The 15,132-nt window shown below is 33.4% G+C and overlaps 1 pseudogene; it reads right to left on the bottom strand.

Moving 5' to 3' along the window:
- Positions 1 to 10,874: 10,874 nt before the first annotated feature.
- On the bottom strand, positions 10,875 to 13,183 carry LOC148584153 (disease resistance protein RPV1 pseudogene; annotated as a pseudogene).
- Positions 13,184 to 15,132: the final 1,949 nt, after the last annotated feature.

Below are 15,132 nucleotides of genomic sequence, written 5' to 3'. Positions count from 1 at the left end.
TTAAGGCACAATATTGTGAGGCAGCTTATTGAAACCGGTGTAATATCCATGGATTTTGTGAGGTCAGAAAGGAATTTGGCAGATCCTTTGACCAAGCCACTAGCAAGAAGGCTGGTGAGTGAAACATCGAGGGGGATAGGACTGATACCCAAAATGATGACACTGTGATGAATACCCAACCTCTGTGATTGGAGATCCTATGAATGAGGTTTAATGGGAAACGAAGTCACAAGTGATCATGGTGTGGTACTGTCATTTTATGTTATTTCACTATCTTGTTGATAAGATTGTTGATGAGTTCATCCCTATGGTGTAAGACAGTACAAAGATGCAGGGTGATTAAGGATGAGTTTAAAACTCTTAATGGTTCCATAGTCTCTACCTGTTGGGATGGAGTGTTTCCTGCACACACTCTTGATGGATACCACCTATGTGAGTGTGGAGGTGGTGTCGCTTCCCATGAGACTTGGGTAGGTCTCTAGAGCACTCATGAAACCCAGGGGCGCATGGCCTGTATAAGGCGCCAACCCGCAGAACAACCCAATTTTTATTTCAATTTTTTTATTCATTATTTTTGAGAAAGTTATGTGGGTGATAAGTTTGTTCAACTTATGGATTTGGTTAAAAGAGTCTAACTCTACCACAATTCATTAAGTTTCTACTTATTTATCCTAGGTGTGGTTAAAACTTTCGGGTACCACATCGATGCATGCTTTCAATCTCCTTTTACTCTAGTGTTTGTAACATGTGGGGGATTGTTGTGATGTTACAAACATTGGTCATTATTTCATTTTGATAATTTTTCTCTTGACGATTTGACATCAGTATTCTTATATGAATTTTATGAAAAAAAATATTTCATCCTACACTTTTCTAGCCGTTGGTAATTAAGTCACCATCATGAGTTTTAATTTTCACCATTTGTCATTTATTGATGGGCTTTAAGAGAAAAATTATTCTTGCATTGCATTTTTTACCGTTGGCTTTAAAAGGAAATAAAAAACTCCTCTTGCATTGCTTTTTAACCATTGGATTTAAGAGGAAAAATTCTTATTGCATTGCTTTTGACCGTTGGTTATTAATGGTATTAGTAAAAGCAAGGAGCTCAATTGTTCTTGTAAATTGAGCCCACCTACTAGCTCTAGGACATACTTCTTTTGGTTCCAAAGAAAAGCATCGTACAACATCTTTCTTCTTCCAACAACTTTTATTTTCATAAGCCATTGAGCTATATTTTGGTCTTTGTTTCTTGTGTGGGTTTGTCCCTCATCTTCTTTGATCAAAGGGTTGTTCATTTGATCTTTGTTACTTGGAAGTGCGTCCTTAACGAAGGTAGATGCTATAGTCTAATCCTGGGAGGTTGCGTGTCAAGAGATCCAATCGCACCGAGTTATACACTCCAGGAGGCACGAAATCAACCTTTAAGGACAACGCTCTTGCGTGATTCTATAGCTTTGTGAGATTTTTCCTTACTCTATTTTTATTTATTGTATTCTATTTATCTAATTGTTAATTGTTTGGATTAATATTATTTAGCATCAATAAGAATTTTTGCACCATCCATTTAATTTTATAACAGTTTAGACACTAGCACTACACAACTAAAACAGTAATGGGATATGTTCTGCTATTGAAAATTCCTCTTCAAGATCTTTACCAAGAACCACAGATTTTTAGCCAAAAGGGTAACTGAATTAAGAAAACATGAGGGAATGAAAGAAAGAACATAAAAACCAAGGTTTAAACATGTAGAAATTGAAAGAGGATTACTTTCTATTTAATCTTCACATATTGCCCAATCACTTGAAAATAATACTGGGGCTGGAAAAAATATCAACTGAGATCCAAAACGAAGGAAAGGTCCCCTGCAGCAATAATCAAAACTCTGCCACCAAAGAAACAGAAAAATGTTGGCTTGTTTAAAGGAATTTGATTTGGTTCATCCTTTATTAATGCACTTAGAGATTTTACAAAATCGATTGCAAGTAGCACCCACTTCCACAACCTTAAACATGTCCTTACAAAATTGTTAAGTTGTAGGGATAGGTACATTGATTATTTATGTTGAGATGAACACAACAATAAGGTCTCATATAAAGTAGAAAATTCATTTTAGAGTATAAATGCTCATTTGAGAAGATGATAGAAAAACCATGATAAGCGAAAAAAGAAGAAGAAGGTAATGGCCTTAAATTCTCATTTCCCCTACATTCCTTCAATTGAGGAATGAAAAAATAGACTTTCTTGGCTTAGTAATTGGACTAATTTTAGGAGGCTTACTTGTGTCCTACTAAGAATGATGATTGTGCTATTCTGTAATAAATAAAAATGGTCATGGAACTCGACGGATCATTGGTTAATTGAGATATAGATAATATGATCCTTTCTCCATTTATTATAGTGTGTCACTATATCAAGTTAATTTTATTTTTATTTTTTATTTTTTCTCTTTGTAGTTGTTGCTTAAATTTTTTTTTTCTCAAAAAACAAATTTGTGAAGAAAATCAAACTAGTCCTTGAGGAAAGAAAATAATTTCCTTTCTCAACAATTAGCAAAATTGCATATCGGGTTAACTCCAATCTTATAAAAGAGCATGGCCACGATTAAGAAGTGCCAAAAGAGCATAATACTTTTTTTTTTTTTTTTTTGACATTCCCACACAAGGGAACAGGGAGGGGTGATTCGAACTAGTGACCAACAATTTATGAGGTGTGGTCCACAACCGATTGAGCTACCATTTGAGGACAAAAGAGCATAATACTTGCACAAAAACCAAAAACAAAAATAAAAAAAGAATTATAAAGACAGACTATGGAGAGTAAAATCACTAACGTGACATCTGAAGTAGAAGTTGCAACATGTTAGTTGCTTGCCATATTGTCCAAGTCCCGCAAAACACACACAAGCCAAAGCCAAAGGAACTCCTTCAATATGCCAAGCAGGTCAAGAATTTATTAGTTTTCATTGCTGATGAATTTATGCCACCAAAATCGTAAAGCAGAAAACTATATATTAAAGCACAAACAAGTCCCAAAAAATAAAGCAATAGTAATTTCAAAGGGGTAACAAAATCGGATTTGAAAAAGAGATAAGTAAATCCACACCTTAATTACATTATTCTCTTCATACTAATTCTAAGTGCCAGGTGTTGAAGAATGTCGCTTTTGTTGTGGGTAACAATTGGATTCCAAGTTGCCATCATCATTCATCATCATCATCACGGCATCTCTTTGATGGTTGAATTAAATCTATCGCTTTTTCTTCACGTTTTCGTACCAAATGGAATCCGCAACTTTTAAAAGACACTGACTTTGAATGTTTCACAGATATAAAATTCAAACCTGTATGATACTGGAAAATACTTTAGCGAACTTGAAGATTATCTCCTCCCTTAGCTTAAAATATTCTGGAAGAACATAGGAATGCAACCATACATGATCAGAGCGCAATGATCCATAGCAAGTTTTTCGGTAATCTCCATGAGGACAGTAGATTTCATTACTGTCACTATAGACTCCAACAATAATTGCAATTTGATCGTGAGGATGTTCTTCATCTTGTCCACCCTCTGCTATTATGTTATCCTGTATATCCACTCATTCAAAATGAGTAATTTGGAATGCCTTAAAGTGACTGATGATCACATCCTCAAAATGAATGTTTATGTTATATTTTATTTACATATTACCCTTACCTTTTCATAAAGGAAAAGGCAAGATACTTACAAAAATTGTAAAAGTTGACAAAGGTTGTATGGATGTATTGTTATGACCAACCTTCTCACTTTAAATAGCTAGAAGTATGCGTTTTCAAAATTTTCGATTATGAAGCTATAGGACATTCCCTAAAAGTTTTGTATTTAATTTTTTGTAAAACTTTTTTTTTTTTTTTTTTTGTAGTTTGTTTGAAGAAATGTGTTTTTACCAAAAAATAAAAAATTCCAAGAATTATATTTAAACTTTTTATAAAGTTCAGTACAATCTTTAATTAGAATTTCTAATTGGGACTTTTTTTTTTTTTTTCCTTTTTTTTTTCATGGTGGGATTAACCTCACATGTTCTCCGTCTATTATGAACATCATAATTTTTACATGACTATTCAACCCTTGAAGTCAGATAACCATCTAACTTGAAGCAATATTGTTATTTTGTAAAATATATATTTTCCTAATAGCTTAACTCATGAAAAAGAAACAAATGTAAAATTTAAAGGGATTTTTAAAATAATTCATACCAAATTTTCTTCTAGAACATGACGAACATCTTCATGAAACCATAATCTACTGCGCTTGCCAGCTTCTTTTGGTAATTCTTGTCGAACAATTTCTTTACCCATTTCTTGCAGCAAGTCATGCATCACCAATGAGTTATCCGAAAACTCAACTATGAGACATTTATCTTTTAGCTCTTCGATGCCACTATATGAGTGAAAACCACAACTATCTACTATTTTTGTGATATATTCTACATTCTCTCCTTTGAAGAAACATGCAATGTCAAGGAAAATATTTTTTTCATTTTCATCTAATCCATCAAAACTTATTCGTAGTCTTTTTTGAATATCATCGTGAGGAATTATTTTGTACTTGTCCAATTTACTTTTCCAATAAAAGATATCTTTACCTATTAAACTCAAGCCTAGCACTTGCAAAGCTAGTGGCAATCCTCCAGCATAACACACTGCATCGTTTGTGACTATCACATAATCATCTAGGTCTATCACTATTAAAGGCATACCAACTAAAGAGCTTATGAGCTTTCAAGTAACCCAATTCCTTCACCTCGTAGGTTAAAACTTGATGTTTAGTTTGTAAATGTTTATCTCTTGTTGTTGTGATGATTCTACTTCTTAAACCGAACCAATTTGCTTTTCCAACTATCTTTTCTAATTGGTCTGAATGATGCACATCATCAAGAACTAGAAGTATCCTTATTAAGCGAAGCCTTTGTTGTATCAAAGTAATTCCTTGATCAACATTGTCAACCATTTGACACGAACCACCTAGGATTTTAGAAATAAGTTTAATTTGCAAATGGATCAGGCCCTTTTTGTTGGAACTTTCTTTAATGTTTTCAAGAAAACAACTATCTTCAAAATGAGAAGCAATCGAGTTGTAGATGGCTTTGGCAAGAGTTGTCTTACCAATCCTACCAATTCCGAAGATCCCTATCACGCATGTGCTGTCATTATTCTCTATATCTAAAAGCGACTTCATATCCTGTAAACGAGACTTTATTCCAATTAGATATTGGGCAACTTGAAAGTATGTATTACTAACTAATTTTGAATTCACCTGTTCAATGATTTCGTCAATAAATTCAGGTTCATTCCTACCGATACAAAAAGATAACAAAACATACTAACTACTAAGTTACCTTCAGATAAAAAGAAGAGAAATTATGTATTAAAAAAGTAGGACTAGAAAGAGAAGTTAGTGATACATAACTATGAGGGGGTTTGTTATGCACCATAGCACTATTCATACTTTTGGTAAAATAATAATAATAATAATAATTGGTACAGAAAAGTAAAAAAGTGGTATTGAAAAGTAGAAAATTTTGTTTTGTAGTGATTTGTTTATTTGAATAATAGTAAAAAATAAATGGTGTTATAAAAATAAAAATGTTTTAATGTTGATTTTTTTGAAAAAAGGAAGTGAATAGTATTTAGGGGTGGAAGGAGTTTGACAAACAACTCCGATATGTGCAATAATAGGGGCGCGGGGGGGGGGGGGGGTATAATAGCTTAAATTAAAGTGTCTCTTAAAATAAAATTCTTGCATTTTTTATTTAATTGTGGAATAATATTTAATTATTAAATGTGAGCTTAAAATGATATTATAATGCAAGTTATTGCCTTTTCTAAGAAAAAAAAAAGGAATAAAAGAAAAGAAAAGAACAGAAAGCAGAAGGAGACTTTTTTCATGAATTTGCAAAGCCATGCGTAGGTGGGAACTAGCAAAACAAAGATGAAGAAAGAAGACTTAAAAGGAGAAAAACTAACGTGGGGCCCGCAATAAAATAAGAAAACAGAAGAAATTGGACACCGCATGCGACACAAAAGGTCAAGACCGACTTACAAATCCCCTATAAAATGATTCTTCTTATTTTGAAAAGGAGAAGAGCCACAGTGCCGGTCTTGGCTGAGAGAAGAGGCCATACCGCATAAAAGAAAAGAAAATAACAAAGTAGAGGGCTTCATGAGACTATTGTTGAGTATTTAGGGATTTATTCTTAATATTCAAGTTATTTCTTTTCTATGTCTTTCTATTTATACATTGTTAAGTATTTTAATATTATGAGTAGCTAAGCCTCTAGCTAAGGCTAGGGGTGAAGCCTTGTATTTTGGGGATGCTTTTTAATTTGAGAATAATTTCATGTGACAAGTTTATTTTGACTCACTATGATTTTTGTTTATATCAAATGCTTACTTTGTTTGATTTGTTATCATTGAAAAATATATTGAGTGCTTAATTTATTGTCACATTGTTATTAAAAAATCAAATTCTCAACAAATCCTTGTGCAATCCTTGTTCGAAACGTTGGAAGACGATTGTCCATAGTGGCCGAAAATGCCGCCATTGGAGCTACCATGCACCGTTCGAAGAATTAGATTGTGCTGCCTCTTGCCGACACGGTGATCCGATTATCTCAATCTTAGCACCAAACCACAAATCCCCCACCGCCAAGTTCAGTCCACCGAGAACACCGCGTTTAAGCCCTGACGTGTTGCAATTCTATTTTTGTGATGCAAACACTCCACGTGCAGCCTTCTCCTTGGCGTGTCAACCACGTGCTGGTAGAGCTTCTCCAAACCCTTCGCCATGTGGCATTCAACCCTAGCGCTATGTCAATTCTAGGCCATGTTAGCCCTAGTGTAGCGTCAACCCTAGTGCCACGTCATCACCTATGCAACATCAACGCTTCAACATAGCTTTTCATCCTGATTTCATATGGCACAAAACGTGATTCTTTATTATGTTCAGGCTATATTGGATGGCACAAACTACACTCTAGATGGCACAAATTGCACTCTAATTTTGCATTTGAAATCTCTAGATGACACAAATCTCTAGAGGCCTGGTCCCAATCTATGTGTGGTTTTCTTAAAGGCTGCAAGCTTTTGTTTTATGTGACAGGAGAAACCAAAGAGCCCATTAAAGGCGCTACTTAAATTGATGAAGCTTTCCTTACTCACCTCATTGATTAGGATAGCAATCATCATCAGATTCTTACATGGTTCCGCAACACCACTATTCCATCCTATTTCCATGCTATTTGACAGTTTTGATGAAGGTAAGGGTGCTTGGAATATGAGAAAGCTGGTGTCCCTCTATATTTCTCAATAGTTTACTAAAGGCAATTACGGACCAAACGGTCATAATATCAAAAAACCTTAAAACACTTGTTAATAATCACATGGTCAAACAATAATAAAAACTTGTTAATGACTAACGGTCAAAACCGCAAAAACCAATTAAATTGATTTAGTTTTTTGTCATAAAAATAACGAACAAGCTTTAATGTCTAACGGTAAATTTTTTTGAAGAATTAGTAAACCAATTGCTTAAAAAAATAATGTTTGTAACATATGTTACAAAACTTTGGATCTTGCTCGTAAAACTTTTTGACTCTATCCCTGGGGGAGGTTAAATCTTCCTAGTGTTCTTTATGTGACTGAGGCCCTTGGCTTAGGCCCAATCCATTCAGCCCCAATTGTGGGCTTCTGGGCCTGCAATAGCTACTTGGGCTGGCCAAGTGGGTAATGGGTATTGTCGTCTGGTGCAGGTTCTGCATCATCTCTAGCAATGCATGCATGCTATAAAAACTAGGGTTAAGTATTTTTTTAGTACCTCGGTTTGTACTTTTTTATTTTGTTTCCCTCTAGGTTTCCAAAATAGTCAAATCTAGTATCTCACCTATGGGAAAATACAAAATCGATACCTCGTTAATCAATCACGTGTCACTCCTAAAATATGCCACCTATCCTAAAAATAAAAAATAAAAAATAATATACCGAGGTACTTTTTTAATGTGTAAAAGGGCATCCACTTGATTCCAAGATACTCCAATACTATATATACTAACATGGAAGAAACTACTATATGAAAGTGAAGAGGACATGGAACATCTATCAGGTGAGAAACACGATATATGGGTGATCTTGCTACATTCTTTAGTGACTGTTAATGATTTCGTGCAGATTTGTCAATTGTCACTACAGTCATAGCCCTTTATATTCTCCCAAGATGAAAACGGCCAGATTTGTCAATTGTTTAGATACCAGCATTGCACAGCTAAAACAGTAATGGGATATATTCTGCTATTGAAAATTCCTCTTCGAGATCTTTACCAAGAACCACAGGGTTTTAGCCAAAAGGGTAACTGAATTAAGAAAACATGAGGGAATGAAAGAAAGAACATAAAAACCAAGGTTTACACATGTAGAAATTGAAAGAGGATTACTTTCCATATTGCCTAATCACTTGAAAATAATACTGGGGCTGGAAAAAATATCAACTGAGATCCAAAACCAAGGAAAGGTTCCCAGCAGCAATAATCAAAACTCTGCCACCAAAGAAACAGAAAAATGTTGGTTAGTTTAAAGGAATTTGATTTGGTTAATCTTTTATTAATGCACTTAGAGATTTTACAAAATCGATTGTAAGTAGCACCCCATTCCACAACCTTAAACATGTCCTTGCCAAATTCTTAAGTCACAGGGATAAGTACATTAATTATTTATTGGGAGATGAACACAACAATATGGTCTCATATAAAATAGAAAATTCATTTTAGAGTATAAATGCTCATTTGAGAAGATGATAGAAAAACCTTGATAAACGAAAAAAGAAGAAGGTAATGACCTTAAATTCTCATTTCGCCTACATTCCTTCAATTGAGGAATGAAAAAATAGAGGCTTTCTTGGCTTAGTAATTGGAGTAATTTTAGGAGGCTTACTTGTGTTCTACTAAGAATGATGATTGTGGTTTTCTGTAATAAATATAAATGGTCATGGAACTCGACGAATCGTTGGTTAATTGAGATATAGATAATATGATCCTTTCTCCATTTATTATAGTGTGTCACTATATCAATCTAATTTTTATTTATTTATTTTTTTCTCCATCTAGTTGTTTCTTAATTTTTTTTTTTTTTTAAAAAAAAAACAAATTTGTGAAGAAAATCTAACTAGTCCTTGAAGAACGAAAATAATTTCCTTTCTCAACAATTAGCAAAATTGCATATCGGGTTAACTCAAATCTTATAAAAGTGCATGGCCACGATTAACAAGTGCCAAAAGAGCATAATACTTTTTTTTTTTTTTTTTGACATGTCCACACAAGGGAAGAGGGAGGGGGGATTCGAACTAGAGACCACTAATTTATGAGGCATGGTCCATAGCCGATTGAGCTACCACTTGGGGACAAAAGAGCATAATACTTGCGTGAAAAACAAAAACAGAAATAAAAAAGGAATTATAAAGAGAGGCTATGGAGAGTAAAATCACTAACGTGACATCTGAAGTAGAAGTTGTAGCATGTGAGTTCCCTACCAGATTGTCCAAGTCCCGCAAAGCACACAAAAGCCAAAGCAAAAGTAACTCCTTCAATATGCCAAGCAGGTCAAGAATTTATTAGTTTTCATTGCTGATGAATTTATGCCACCAAAATCGTAAAGCAGAAAACTATATATAAAAGCACGAACAAGTCCCAAAAAATAAAGCAATAGTAATTTCAAAGGGGTAACAAAATCGGATTTGAAAAAGAGATAAGTAAATCCACACCTTAATTACATTATTCTCTTCATACTAATTCTAAGTGCCAGGTGTTGAAGAATGTCGCTTTTGTTGTGGGTAACAATTGGATTCCAAGTTGCCATCATCATTCATCATCATCATCACGGCATCTCTTTGATGGTTGAATTAAATCTATCGCTTTTTCTTCACGCTTTCGTACCAAATGGAATCCGCAACTTTTAAAGGACATTGGCTTTGAATGTTTCACAGATATAAAATTCAAACCTGTATGGTACTGGAAAATACTTAAGCAAACTTGAAGATTATCTCCCCTCTTTAGCTTAAAATCTTCTGGAAGAAGATAGGAATGCAACCATACTTGATCAGAGCGCAATGATCCATAGCAAGTTTTACGGTAATCTCCATGAGGTCAATAGATTTCATTGTCGTCATTATAGACACCAACAATAATTGCAATTTGATCGTGAGGATGTTCTTCATCTTGTCTACCCTCTGCTATTATCTTATCTTGTATATCCACTCATTCAAAATAAGTAATTTGAAATGCCTTAAAGTGACTGAAGATCACATTCTCAATATGAATGTTTTATGTTATTAAATATATTTACATATTAGCCTTACTTGTTCATAAAAGAAAAGGCAAGATACTAATAAAAATTGTAAAAATTGACAAAGGTTGTATGTATGTATTGTTAAGACAAACCTTCTCACTTTAAGTAGCTAGAAGTATGCGTTCTCAAAATTTTCGATTACGATGCTGTAGGGCATTCCCTAAAAGTTTTGTATTTAATTTTTTGTAAAACGTTTTTTTTTTTTTTTTTTTTGTAGTTGGTTTGGAGAAATGTGTTTTTACCAAAAAAATAAGAAAATAAATAATTAAAAAATTCCAAGAATTATATTTAAACTTTTTATAAAGTTCAGTGTAATCGTTAATTAGAATTTCTAATAGGGACCTCTTTTTTTTTTTTTTTTTTTTTTTTTCAATGTGGGATTAACCTCACATGTTCTCCTTCTATCATGAACATCACAATTTTTACATGAATATTCAACCCTTGAAGTTAGATAACTGTCTAACTTGAAGCAATATTGTTATTTTGTAAAATATATATTTTCCTAGTAGCTTAACTCATGGAAATGAAACAAATGTAAAAAAAAAATTAAAGGGATTTTGAACATAATTCTTACCATATTTTCTTCTAGAACATGATGAACATCTTCATTAAACCATAATCTACTGCGCTTGCCAGGTTCTCCGGGTCATTCTTGTCGAACAATTTCTCTACCCATTTCTTGTAGCAAGTCATGCATCACCAATGAGTTATCCGAAAACTCAGCTATGAGACATTTATCTTTTAGCTCTTCGATGCCACTATATGAGTAAAAACCACAACTATCTACTATTTTTGTGATATATTCTACATTCTCTCCTTTGAAGAAACATGCGATGTCAACGAAAATATTCTTTTCATTTTCATCTAATCCATCAAAACTTATTCGAAGTCTTTTTTGAATATCATCGTAAGGAATTATTTTGTACTTGTCCAATTTACTTTTCCAATAAAAGATATCTTTACCTTTTAGACTCGAGCCTAGCACTTGCAAAGCTAGTGGCAATCCTCCAGCATAATACACTGCATCGTTTGTGACTTTCACATAATCATCCAGGTCTATCTCTATTAAAGGCATACCAACTTAAGAGCTTACGAGCTTTGAAGTAACCCAATTCCTTCACCTCATAGGTTAAAACTTGATGTTTAGTTAGTAAATGTTTATCTCTTGTTGTTATGATGATTCTACTTCTAAAATCAAACCAATTTGCTTTTCCAACTATCTTTTCTAATTGGTTTGCATGATCCACATCATCGAGAACTAGAAGTATCCTTATTAAGCGAAGCCTTTGTTGTATCAAAGTAATTCCTTGATCAACATTGTCAACCATTTGACTTGAACCTTCTAGGATTTTAGATATAAGTTTAATTTGCAAATGGATCAGGTACTTTTTGTTGGAAGTTTCTCTAATGTTTTCAAGAAAACAACTATCTTCAAAATGAGAAGCAACCGAGTTGTAGATGGCTTTGGCAAGAATTGTCTTACCAATCCCACCAGTTCTGATGATCCCTGTCACGCATGTGCTGTCATTATTCTCTATATCTAAAAGCGACTTCATATCCTGTACACGAGACTTTATTCCAATTGGATATTGGGCAACTTGAAAGTATGTATTATTAACTAACTTTGAATTCACCCGTTCGATGATTTCGTCAATAAATTCAGGTTCAGTCCTACCGATACAAAAAGATAACAAAACATACTAACTATTGAGTTACCTTCAGATAAAAAGAAGAGAAATTATGTATTAAAAAAGTAGGACTAGAAAGAAAAGTTAGTGATACATAACTATGAGAGGGTTTGTTATGCACCATAGCACTGTTCATACTTTTTGTAAAATAATAATAATAATAATAGGTACAAAAAAGTGAAAAAGTGGTATTGAAAAAGTAGAAAATTTTATTTTGTAGTGATTTTTTAATTTGAATAGTAGCAAAAGATAAATGATGTGTTATAAAAATAAAAATGTTTTAGTGTTGATTTTTTTGAAAAAAGGAAGTGAATAGTATTTAGGGGTGGGGAGGAGTTTGACAAACAACTCCGATATGTGCGCAACAAATGGAATGTTCATTTTTCTTTTTTTTTTTTTTTTTTTTAAGTCATGAAAAATTTATTTAAGCAAATTATCCCATCTAAACCAAAAGAATCGGCTGAGTTTAATTTATTTTAGAACAAAGATTATTTAAATGGTTAATTACAAGTAGACATTTTAAAATGTAAAATAGTTCACATGCATGCATGAAAATATGTGTATATGGGATGTACCATAATTAGAAGAAAAAAAGAACAATATAGAAGGAAGACAGCAAAGGTGGTTGGAAATACCTGTTTCCCAAATACATCCCGAATAAATTGGCCACTTCTTTTAGGGCTGTCTTCCACCCCTCCACCTTCATTTCATCATTATTGAACCTTTTTACAAGTTGAGTGAATGCTTCTCCAACGCTATTGCTTTGATGCCGTACTTCCGAAGGATTTACGTCATAGAACAGTGTTAGAATTAGTATCTCCCCTGTCTTTCTGCACTCGAGGATCTTCATCAGCTCGTCCAAGCACCATCTGGAAGATGCGTAGTTTTTAGAGTGTACAATGATCGAAATCTTTGACTCTTCAATGGCTTTGATGAGTGCCGGTGAAATTTCCTCTCCGCTTCGAAGTTTGTCATCCATGAAGGTGTTGATTCCTTTTCGACGTAAATCTATGTGTAGAAGAGCAGTGAAAGTTTTACGAGTATCTTCGCCTCTAAAACTCAAGAATACATCCCATTGAAATATGGAAGAAGAGAATGACGAAGAAGCTGTGTGGAAGGCCATGGACGAAGTTGCAAGAGTACTAGTTAGTAGAGAAAATTGAGAGAGAATTGCAGAACCGCTAGCTATACCTCCCTAATTATGCAAGTTTGTCAAGATAATAATGCAAGTTGTCACATGCTCGCAACGTGTCAAATTAAAGAAAAATGAGAAACTTGTCGGCAATGGCAACAAGCTTATAAAGATGGACTTTGACCAGCTTTATGGGAGTTTTTTGCTGCAAATGGCAAACCCACTACATTAAAGAGAATCAACTTGAACTTGTGCACACAACCACGTACATGTTAATTGTTGGGTTGTTGACTATTTTTGGAGGGGCCATTAGCCAAACATATAAGACTTAATTTCTTTTTTCCATCTTTAGTTGGGGCCATCGCTCTTATTGGTCTCCACGTGGCTCCATCACTTCTTAAAACTCTTCGTGTGAGCATAAATAACACAACTCTCCACCTCCATTTTGGGTCTAAACTTATTATAGAAAACCTTCCAAATGCATAGAAAACCCTCCAAATGGCGGATTGAGATCCCTTTGAATTCTCTTTAAATTTGAGATTCTCAAATTCATAAAATTTAGCTGTTTATCTCATCTAAACGTCTAAAATAAGCCATGTTTTAGCATTTAATGAGCAAACATGAATTATTTTAGACGCTTAGATGATATGAATGGCTGAGAATCTCAAATTTAAATGGAATTCTAGAGGATCTCATTCCCCAAATGTCATATTAGTACTAATAATAATACAGAACATTTTTCTTATAATAAAAGAAGAAAAAAATATATATAAATATAAAAATATAAAACAAAAAAATATATATAGGGTTTGGTTGGACCACTCCAAATTGGCCAACGAGCTAGCTGAACCAACCCTAAGGATTTAGGATGGTTGGGCACAGTTTTTGTCAAAATTTCAAATAAAAGTTCAAGATAGGGAGTTATTTGTCATTTATACTTATCGTATGGAATTTTAAGTAATTTTATGGGAAAACTTCACTTAACCCTCTTGAATTGTCATCATTTTTGCAATGTCCCCCTAAAGTTTAATTTCTCACAATTTAGTGCATCTATCTTTCAATTGTTTGCAATCTCACCTATCCACTAAATTCTTCCAATATACTCCAATTTGTTTTAGGAAAAAAAGAAAGGAAAAAAATTACAAAGATTAAGGCGTTGGTTCGAATTTAATAACATGCAAAAAAATTTAAATATTTTTTTCTAAAAAGGTGTATTTTGTTGGGATTTAATGGAAAATCCCAACAAAATCTATTGGTGATTTTAAAAGAAACATTTTAAAAGCCATTGGTGATTTAATATTGACTTAAATTCTAGAGATTATCATTATTTGCTTTTAATCTATTGGTGATTTTAAAAGTCACATGACAGTTAGGAGGACACTAGGAGAACACTAGAAGAACACCTAGCATTTCCTTTTGTTTTATTATATTTTTTCAAAGTCCACCTTGTGGGCAAGAGGGAAGAAGGAAACATAATGAAGAGAGGAGGAGACGTAAGGAAAGACTTGTGTGTTTTGTTTGTAACTTCCATTTGGAGAATTGGGTCTGTTGTCTATTCTAGCGTACGTGGAAGGAAATGGTCGAGCAAAGCATTGGAGAGAATAACCTGACCTCCCTCGACTCTGTTAACCATCATCATATGATTGCCGTAAATGCTGAGAAAGAGAAAAAGATGGTAACTAAAGCTAAGGAAATTACTTGTAATGAAATCATATGAGCAAATCATGTTTAGGTTTAAAGTGTAGAAGACAAAAAAGAAAAAGAAAAGCAAGTAATATGGTATTTAAGGTTGTCAAAGGAAACGTTCACACTAATGCAAAATAAGGAAATATTCATTTATTCATGTTAATTTCACTTTAATATATATTTGGTGTATATAACTGTGTCAGTGATTTTTTTTTTTTTTTAAAAAAAAAAAAGAATTCCATCATCTTTGATTC

The sequence above is a fragment of the Corylus avellana genome, chromosome 8 (assembly GCF_965113065.1).
Source record: "Corylus avellana chromosome 8, dhCorAvel1.hap1.2, whole genome shotgun sequence".
NCBI lineage: Eukaryota > Viridiplantae > Streptophyta > Magnoliopsida > Fagales > Betulaceae > Corylus > Corylus avellana.
This window is presented reverse-complemented; position numbering and strand designations above follow the sequence as displayed.